The sequence below is a fragment of the Cryptomeria japonica genome, chromosome 9 (genome assembly GCF_030272615.1).
Source record: "Cryptomeria japonica chromosome 9, Sugi_1.0, whole genome shotgun sequence".
NCBI lineage: Eukaryota > Viridiplantae > Streptophyta > Pinopsida > Cupressales > Cupressaceae > Cryptomeria > Cryptomeria japonica.
The window spans coordinates 669222915-669234182 of NC_081413.1; positions in this window are offsets into that span (position 1 = coordinate 669222915).

An 11268-nucleotide genomic window follows, 5' to 3' on the forward strand; every position below is an offset into this window, starting at 1 on the left:
TTACAGGTAGACTTGGAAAACAAAAAATCAAGGAGGAAAGCAGCGGATAGCAAGTGCAACGATTTACAGAAAAGGATAAAAAATTCAGCCTCTACAGTAGAAATTGCAGAGCAGGAGAAGATGGATGCAGAATTGACGGACCTGACAGAAAAACTGGCTAAAAGCAGTAAAAAAATTGTTGAGGAAAAAGTCAGTTTTCAAAAATTATACAAAAGTTATGAGTCTGCTGCAGTCGAAATGAGAAAATTACAAGACCTATTGGATCATGGGAAGGAAAAAGAAAAACATTTGCAAGAGGAAGTAGAGGAAGAAAGAAAAAAATGTGCACAAATGAAAGAAGACCTGCACAATGCAAATGATAAAATAAAAACTTTGGAGGATAGATTGAAAGATAATATGAAAAATACAACGAAGTATATACAAGAAAATATTTGGCGGCAAATAATGCAGAGGAGTGAGAAATTGTGTGAATGGTTTCAATTCACTCAAAGTATGAGACAATTTTTTATAAAAATCAAAGGGCACTATGAGAAGAGCACACATGTTTATTCAAAAGAGGAAATGGCAAAAAAGATTCTGAAAGTAGTCTATAGTTCCAGTGACAGCTACTTGGCATCCAAGGGAATTAAGAGCCACATTGATGCCACGGTTAAGACATCATCTATCATTCAAAAATGCCAGAAGCTAAGGGAAACATCAGAAGTTATGGAAAGTTGTGGAAAAAAGATAACGAAACTGCAAGAAAAGAAAAATAATTTGATTAAACTTGGTTTACCTAAGCCTGTTGACACATCAAATAAATTCATTCGAAAAGAAGCTTACAAAAAAATCATGGAGATAAAAATGAAGTCTGATTTAGACTTGCTTCCTAAGGACACAACTCCCAAAAGCTTTCTAGAATTCATCCAACCATTTACAACTCTAAATTCGGTATTGGATGAAATAGTGATGTCAAGTAAATCTTCTAAATATGGAGTGTTGACGAAGTTGGAGTTGACTTTCCATAGTTTACAGAATATTGACCTTCCATCAAACGAAGAGTGGAGCACCCTACAAAAACTGACACAGAATTCTTAAGAATCATAGTATGTATTGCACAATTTTCTTCTTTTATTCTTAATTTCAAGGTTTTATGTTTTTTCCGTTTGCTATTTTGCTAATCTAGCCTATGAATCAATGATGCACTCGCTATTGCTATTTTGCTAATCTAGCCTGTGAATCTATTTTATGAATAGGTAAAAAAGGCACTCACTATTGCTATTTTGCTAATCCAACTTATGAATCTATGATGCACAATGCAAAACTTTAGCCAGTAAATTTGTATTCTCAAATTCTCCCTTGGTTTAACATTTATGCATTTCTCTATTTCTAATTAGTAGGTTTTAGGCACTGCTATTATCTATGTTTGATTTGTCATGGCATGAATTAATATTTAATTTTGAACTCTGTTTTTTAAACAGGAGACATCAAACATGTACCAGATGTTAAATTGCTAATACAGCCTATGATGGCCATATAAATATGTGTGAGTTTGTGATTTTGATGTTCAGTGTTCACATGTTGCAAACTTGCAATTCGACCTGAAGCTGTTGTTGCTCCCTTATTTCTATAAAAGGGAATTTAGGGTCATTTGCAATTTTGCAAAGGGTTCTTAAACTTTGTATTCACTTTTGCATGGACATTGGAGAATCACACAGGAGTTGTTGTTGCTCTCTTGTTTCTATAAAAGGGAATTCAGGGTCATTTGAAAAGGGTTCTGAAACTTTGTATTCACTTTTACAATTGGCATGGAGAATCACACAAATTGGTATATTACTATTGAATGAATTGTATCATATGGCTATATTTTGAAAGAATTAATGAAAATCTAAGTTCTCGACATGTGTATTACTATTGAATGAATTGTATCATATGGTTCTAAAATGTATCACACAGATTTGAGACTCAAACATGTATAAATAAACAATAAACATCTCTATATCAATAAACACATTATGGTTTTTTTTTATTATGCTATTTTAAATCTGGAAATAAAAAGTTGAAAAATACAATTACAAATCAATATTAAATTTTAATTGCAAAAAGTAATATGCTTTTGTAATATGAATGATGAGATACAGTAATAAGATTAATAAATACCAATCTCTTACAGTTGCTATTCATCCTCATCAAATTCAGTGCTTTCTTGATTTTGATTCTCGTCTGTGGTTTCTTCACTCTTAATCTAAGTCTGCATATCTTTGCCGAATTGCATCTCAACGCTACCATTAGGTCCAGTAGTCCCACTGGCACTTTGGTTTGAAGTGTTGCCCAAACCTCTTCTTTCACATTTGGACCTCTAGATTTGCAATGCCCTATCGTAAGGAAAAGTGTGGACAACATACCTAGATGTATAAAGCCTCAAGCAATTTTCCAAATTTTTGTCTAGTTTATTTCTTAGCTTTGATTTTAGGAATCCCAAAGCACTGAAAACTCTCTCATCTTCCACCGAACCCAATATCATGGTAAGACATAAATCAGCAAGCTTCACATATTCTATCATTGAATCACGCAAGGATGGGTTCTCAGCTATATATTTCCAAAGCCTTGTTATTGATCCCTCTTCGTGGGGGTTCTCCATTTTGGCATATTGTTCTTTCATAGTGTATGCAAAATAAGATGATTGCTCTCAAAGATGAGTTTCATCTAATATTCCATTTATAGTTACTCCATTAAATTCTCTGGATATGCAAAATTGTTTTATCAAAGTCAGTAGCTTACTTCGAAAATCAGATGCACTGTTGAAGCTCCAATAATGAGGAAACACAATAGACATGGCTTCGAGTAGGTTGTCAGGAGGGAATCTGCTTCTAATTTGTGAGGAAAGATCATATGCAATTTTCTTCACAGAAGTAGTTATAATCTCAACAATCTTGTCGAAATCTTCCTTTGTAACTCTTGCTAGTTTCTTCCTAGGGCGCTTTCCTGGTTCCTCGAGGTCGACCGTGGCATAGAAGTGCATTGGTATCTCAACTCCCCGTACATTGGCACATACCTCCCTGTCTACACAGATTTGTAAAAAGTTATCAAGATTGTTCAAATTTGTGAGTGTCTGCCACTTAACAAATTTTTCATCAAATAGTGTTGGTTGATTTCAATAGAGATTGTCGAGGGTCATGCATGTCATCTTACGCAGCATAGCATATTCTGCAATATACAGAACTCTTTTTTGGGCAGCCTTCATAATATTCCTCATTTCCTCTAGCATGGGCAGAAGACCTGCTAAAGTTAAGAGTGTCTCTAAATTACTTAACCTACCAAGAAGTTCAGGAAATTTTGGTTGATCTTATTCATCGTGAGTTGTGTGAAATAGTCCAATCAAGGATGGATATTATGAAAAAACTTGATGCGCTAGACCATCCAAAGAGATCCATCTAGTATCATTATCCTTGAGAAGATTGTTCCCATCAGTTAATCCATCAGCAAAGTGTTGAAGTTCCATATATCGTTTGGGACTTCGACAAAAGTGTGAGTAGAGCTCTCTGATTAAAATTTCAATTTTTTTAACCGAAGCAAACTTGCTCACAATTCCAAAAGCTAGATTCATTATATGAGTCATGCAGTGAATTGCAGTAATGTACGGTGCAAATGAAGTTTCAATCTTTGTACAAAGACCGTTCCTGTGACCTTGCATTACTGAAGCTCCATCTGCTCCAACACAAACCAATTTTTTGGCTACCATCATGTCATCCATACCTCCATATTCAATTAAACTTCTCTTTACTAGTTGAAATAAATTTTCCGTTGTCGCACTCTCCTTCATTTTAGCAACAGATAGTTGATGAGGTTAGCGGGTATGATTCTCTACTATATAAACATGCATGCATACCCATGAAGTATTGTCTACTGTCATAACTTCGTCTAAGGAAAATGCAATGAAGTTTGAATCTCCTATTTTTTCCTGTACATCTTTTTCAACCTCAGCAAGACAACTTGCCAATTCCCATCCACTGTTTACTGACCAATGTCTATTAGGATAGTTAGGAACTTTCAAAAAGTGTAATAAACCACTAATTGATGGGAAATCTATCATAGCACGCCCTCTGCTCAAAATATGAAAAACAACGCTTAACTGAATAGCTTTTCCCTGTTGTTCTATATGCATTGCTTTTTTAATAACAGCTTCAATAGAACCTTTAACTTCAGCAGGCTTCGTCTGTAATTTCTCATGAAAATAATACTCTTCAGCATTCCTCGCATGCTTACATTCATCCTTTGTTTTCCATCTTATCACTGATTTTTCAACCCCGTCTATCATTTGTTTTTCATAAACTTTACCCATATGCTTTTCTATGGTGTCAAATTTTAGCTGCAACCTAATTTCCTTGTTATGTTTCCAAGTGCAAATCTTACACCTGCATTCTATTGGAGGCTCGCCTTTAATTGGATTCTCCACTGGTTCAATGAATGGATACTTTGATGCCCAATTAATTTGAAAATTCCTCACTGACATATCCCACTCCCGATCCTTTTTTTATTGTGGTTCACCCTTTTTTGATATGGCTTTTCTTTTCCCCTTTCGTGCATTATCATCAATGGCATTATCACCCAAGTTGATTATATCATTCTGGCTAACTTAGGTATCTACGAGATAATCTTCTTCAAGATCATCCTGATCTGAGATATCAGGTTCGTCGCCATCTTCAACATGCGGTGCAGGTGGCAAATTTTGTACTTGTACTTGTGATGATGTACCTTCCTGATTTTCACCAGTACCACAATCTTTTCCAATGCCAAAGTACGAAAACAACGTTTTGTTTTTGGTTGGCCTCTCTTGGCCTTCCCCACATTCAAGTTTCCTACCCCTCTTCCTGTTCGACATCTCCAACGAAATAAAGGCTGCCAAAAAAATATCAATTTGTTGAAGAAGCAATAATAGACTATAATGTACAATATACCACTTCAAAAATATGATCACTCACCTTTAAGCTTTAGGTCACTAGCAGTTGCCAATACAGTCAACAACAATGATTTTCCTTGGTTTGAAACTTCGCTATTGATCAAAATTCAAAACCTAGAACCCACCAGATTGTGTGGAGATAGATCTGATCTTTGCATGTATTTATACCAATCCTTATATGGCGAATTCCATGGGAATTTTATATGGTATACAAATATTTGGCGAATCCCGCGTAACTATAACACGACTTATGTAATTTTCGAGGCGATTATAGGTCGTCCAAATACGACTTATGTAATTTTCGAGGTGATTATAGGTCATTCAAATACGACTTATGTAATTTTTGAGGCGATTATAGGTTGTCGAAATAATAGGCTAATACAATATAGTTGGCAAAAGTTGGGGTGAATGGAGACACACGTCGGCAAGATGTCGGGCGAATTGGGTCCCCCTGGCTAACAAATCTTCACATTCCTATAGGTGAATTAAGGTCATCTATTAAGGCAACCTCAGAGAGTGTAGGCGAAACAATTAAATTTACCGTGTGTCCACCATATATTGTATTGGCGAAATCATCGCATAGAAACATTTAATTGCATAAAACATATGGTGACCGGGCCATGACTTTGACGGAAATTGATAATGTTTTGGCGACATGGCCACCCCTAGATGATACAAAATATTCACCATTTCTGACATTGCCGACATGAAAAATTCGCCGTTGGCCAATATTCACCACTAAAGTAAACTATGCTGCCCCATTCTTTCCTGGGTCCCGGATGTTTCAGCTTGTTAAGAAGCTGGGTTTCTTAAAGCACAAGATTAAGGTGTGGAATGTATCACATTTCAAGAACATTTTTGGAGAAAAGGCCAGGATTCAAGAAGAAATTGAACAAATTAATAAGAGAATTATGGCTTTAGGAATGTCCTCTCTTTTGTATGATAGGTTGAAGTTGTTGAAATTTCAACTTACTAAGACTTTGGCTAGGAAAGAATCTTATTGGAGGCAAAAGTCTAGAAACCTTTGGCTCTCTGAAGGGGATAAAAATACTAAGTTTTTTCATTCCTTGTCCAAGCTGAAGAGGCAGCGTAATCGAATTTCCTGTATTACTGACTCTAATGGGAACAATTTGGTGGATGAGGAAGAGATTACTTCCGAAGGCATTAGGTTCTTTAAGTCACTTCTTACAGCAGATCCAATTGTGTTAGATAATGAGATTGTGCAATCTATCCCCTCTTTAGCTTCTCAAGAAGATAATAAGAAGCTTATAGCTCCTTTTACTCTAGCTAAACTGAAAGAGATAGTCTTTTCCATGCATCCAGAGAAGGCCCCGGGTCCAGATGGGTTTATGGCACTATTCTTTCAAAAGTGTTGGGAGTTTATAGGGAATGACGTATTGTTAGCCTTGGAGGAATCTAGAAGAAATAGGTCTATTCTTAGAGAGCTTAATACTACTCTTATTGCTATCATTCCAAAGGTGGATAATCCTACTTCGTTCTTGGATTTTTGTCTGATTGCCTTGTGTACTACTTTATATAAAATCTTTACTAAGGCAATTTCGATTAGGCTCTCTAAGCTCCTTCCTTAGATTGTTTCCCTGGAGCAGGGAGGATTTGTACTTGGTCGGGAAACATCTAAAGGTGCGATTGTAGCTCATGAAATTCTGTACTCCATATCTCAACAAAAGGTTCCGGCTATGATACTTAAGCTAGACATGCTTAAGGCTTATGATCGGGTTAATTGGGAGGCTCTTAGGGTTGTTTTGCATAGATTGGGATTTTTGTGTTGTTGGGTTAAGTGGGTGTTTTCTTGTATATCATCTTCTCGCTTTTTAGTTTTGGTTAACAGTTCCCCTTCAGGGTTTCTTACTTCCTCTCGGGGACTTAGGCAAGGGGATCCTTTGTCTCCTTTTCTTTTTATTCTTTTGGCAGAAGCATTAAGTAGGGCCATATCTAATGCTACATCATCTAGTTTATGGTTAGGTATTAGAATAGATGGCCTCCTTTCTCCGCAATCCCATTGCTTGTTTGCGGATGATACGCTTTTGTTCAAGGTAGCCTCTCTAAGGGAGGCTCGAGTTATTAAGAAAATTATCTATGATTATGCAGCTTTTTCTGGACAAAGTGTTAATAATCATAAGTCCAAAGTCTTTTTTGTGAATGTCTCCCCTCTAGTTAGAGATAGACTCGTCCACTTTTGGAATTTCCAAGTAGGGACCCTCTCGTGTGTATACTTGGGCATTCCTTTTTTTCTAGGGTCGGAAAAGGCTTCCTTTTGGAACAAAATTGTTCATACAATATCCTCCCGAATCTCTTCTTGGAATCACAAGTGGCTTAGGATGGCTGGTAAAATTCATTTAATTAAGTCAGTCTTGAATGTTATCCCCACATATTTGATGTATGTTTTGTAGGCTCCCCCCAAGTTATTAAAGCACTAAGGTTTCCCTTAGGACCTTTTTTTGGAATGACAACTTGGGTGATAGGCCGAAGATCCCTCTCTTGGCTTGGGACAAGATTTGTCATCCCAAAGAGCTGGTGGGTGCAGGTATTCGTAATTTAGCTGCTCAGAATAAGGCTTTGGGGACAAAATTGGTATGGAAATTATATGTTGATCCTCATAGTAAATGGGTTGCCATCATGTTTGCTAAGTATTTAAGGGATGCTTCCAGAGAAAGGATTTTTATTGCTTCATCTCTTCCAAAAGGTTCAACTTTCTGGAATTTTTTGGTATCTTGTAGGATGGTTATTTTGCCACATCTATCCTAGGTTGTTCATAATGGGAAGAAAGTTCAGTTTTGGGATGAAGTCTAGAATGGGCACTTTTCCCTTTCAACCATCCGAGACTGGTCCCCTTTGTCTGGTATTCTATCAAAGCTTCGGGGGCCTTTTGTTGCAGATTATTTTGACATTGTCTCCACTGGTCTTTGTGTGATTACAAAATGGAAGATTATCCCTCCCTTGTCTGTTGATAATAATCTTATTCTGGCTTTTGTGGAAGAACTTCACAAAAGACCCCTTGTTTTCCAAAATAAAGAGGATTCCTTGGTTTGGATTAAGAGTGCTGCTGGTTCATATTCAGTTAAAGATGGTTATAATTATTTAGTTCAAACTTCACCATCCCCTTGTTGGCCCTACTAAGCTTTTTTGGCATCCGGCTTGTCTTCCTAAAGCGGGGTCGTTTGCTTGGCTGGTAGTCCAAGACAAGGTTCTCACTGGGATGCATTTGGATAGACTTGGGATTACAATTGTATTCCCTTGTGTTTTTTGTGGTCATTGTATGGAATCCATGGACCATCTTTTCTTGTTTTGTCCATTTGCTTCTGAGTGCTGGTATTAGTTATTTGGCATGCTTGGTTGGTCTTCTACGATAGGTCCCAATCTACTTTCGCATTTCATGGCCTGGCCCTTGTTGTTTTCCTCATCATTTTATTCATCCCTTTGGGTTGTGGCCCCGTCACTGGTGATTTGGAATCTTTGGCTTGAAAGAAATTTGAGAATTTTTAATCATAAATATGTCACTTTGACTGAAGTAATTAGTAAGATTCAATCCTCCATTAGTGAGGTGGTACTTTCTTTCATCCATAAAAACTTAGATCATCTCAATTCTTTCTCTCATTGGGATAATTAGGTTACTTGGAAATGGTTTGCACTTCGTTTGATGCCCTCCCATGGGGCTGTATCAGGTGGCCTACCTTCTTTGGTTAAATGAAAATTGGCTAGATGGACTTCTCCTCCATTCCCTTCATTCAAACTTCAGTTTGATGGGGCTTCCAAGGGGAATCCGGGAAGGTCTGGTATTGGAGTAGTTATTTTTTATCATTCTTCGAAAATCATCAAAGTTGTGGGTAAACAAATTGGGCATGGTACCAATAACATGGTTGAATTTCAGGCTTTATTCTTTGGGCTTGATCTCACTCTTTCATTAAACTTTAAAGACATTGTTATTGAAGGCGATTCCATGATGGTGTTTCAGGTAGTTGTAGCTAAGAAATGTCTATCTTGGCATCTACAATATTTCTTAGATCACATTCTTCAGCAGTTAAAATGCTTTTCCACTTTTTCTATCTCACATTGTTTTAAGGAGATCAATGTCATTGCGGATATTTTTAGCAAATAAGGCTATTGTTGAGGGTGTTGATTTCCTAGAGGTTTCTCCCTCGGATATTCCCGCATCTTGCATGAAGATGCTTTTATAGTTGGTGGCCCTCCTTCTTGGAAACCTCCTTGTTGGTCTTTATGACAATAGTTCTGTTATTTATAGCTCATGTTAGATTTTCTTCATGGAGTAGGAATTTTGTTGGGGTTTCTTCTATTGGTTTGAGATGCCTATTGTGTTAGTACCTTCTCATGTCTCCTTGCTTTATGTGGTTGTTACTTCCCTATATGGCTATAGGGGGGATGTTGTCCTGCCTTATGGCAACATTCCTGTTGTAGTCATATTTGGTAGTATCTTCGCACAAAGTTCGAGGGTAGGAGGGGTATCTTTTGGATTGGATGGTGGAGTTATTCTTTCTCGATTGAGTGGTCGGATTTTGGTTATCTTGGTTGGCAGTCTTTTTGATCTTCTTTTGTAAGTTTGGGATCTCTTTGGATTTTGGCAATCATTACATATTAGTCAGTAACTATACGGCAAGGGTACTTGTATAGTATCTGCTTGATCCTCTGTTTTTGGTAATCATTTTTTGTTGCGACTGGTTGTTTGATGCCTTTCCATTAGGTTTTTGTACCTTAAGGACTTGATTCTCTCTTCATTTCATATGGCATCATGGTTGATCTATGATTCAGGGAGTTGTTTTAATGATTGGGGTTATTATGGTATCCGTTGGCTTTATCATTGCGTGATCATCTTCATGTTAGCGGCTTTCTCTTATGATGGGATAATTATGATATGGTGATCTCGTTCTCTGTTATATTGTTGTTGGTGGGCACTTATGGGTTTCATTCGATCTTTGTCTTGCTTTTCACTCTAACATCATGTTCTGTTTTCTATGGAGAATTCTTGCCAAATTCGGTGGTTGGTGGCTTTTTCTGAGGAATTGGAAAGAGCAGTTAATGTGGTATTGCAGAGGGTTTTTTATTCTGATATTACTCCTTGGGTTATTGCTTTGGATTATTCTTTGGATCGGTCTTATCCTTCTTCCTGAGGGTCTTCAATATCCTTCTTTGCTTCTTATTTGGATCTGTTAATGTTTGCTCACCATATTTGTGATGGCAGGATCTCTTATTCTTGGTTCTCTCATGGCTCTGAGTTTTGTTTTCTTCAGAGCTTTGGATTCTTGTGGTGTTTAGACAGGTTGGATTTTGGGGCGATGGCACTGATTTTTGGTGGACATTCTTGACTCCATCTTCAGATGCTCTCTGTTAGACTGATTCTTATAGCTTCCTTTATATCTAATGCGGAATGCAATGTATTGCAATGTAACTGGGGGGTTTGGTATGCCTATGGGCTTTTTGTAATGGGTAGATAGGCTTATGTTCTTTTGAGCAATACTAAAGGGTTTTCTTATTCGTTCTTTCCCTTCAGTGCTCTTTGAACCAAACACATGTAAAAAATATATATAATCAATATAATTTTAGTGGTCTCATCCACTTTTATCAAAAAAAAAAAAGAAAAGAAAATGAAAGTGTTACCCTTTCTATATTGAGTTATGTGGGTGAACACAAAATTATAGTAAAAATTATACACATTTTTAATTCTAATTTCTGAATTAACAAAATTAAAATAAAAAATTTACACTAGTGAAAAAAGTAGTAAAAGTATTATACTTCAAAAGTAAAATCCCAAAGAGCAGTATAATTGAGAACACCTTGGAAAGAGACATATTTAAAACACAAAATGCTCAAACACCACGGGTAAAGAGAAGTGGAGGGCTAACTAAAAAAAAAAGGCTTGAGAGTAGGGACGGACTTAAAATGACCTTTGCAAATTATGTAGTGATAAAAATCAAATGGGAAACACGAGCAAATGCAATCTTTGCAAGCTGCATATCCAGCCATGCAAACACATTGTAACATATAATTTAGACAGATAAAAGAATTTATTATTATTATTTTTTTATTTTTTTTTATTTTGCTAAATATAGAATTTTAAAATATGAAATATAAATAAAAAAATAATTTAATTCATATATAAATTTTTTAAATAAAAAATAATTCAGACAAAATTAAATTCTATAAAATTAATGTGATATATGATAACAGATCATGAAATGTTTTTCCTGGCAAGAAAATTTAATAAGAAAACAATTTCATATCAACTTTTTTTTTTAAATGGATCTAAATCAAATCTAAAATTAATTTATTAAAAATAAAGTGAAGTATAAATATAA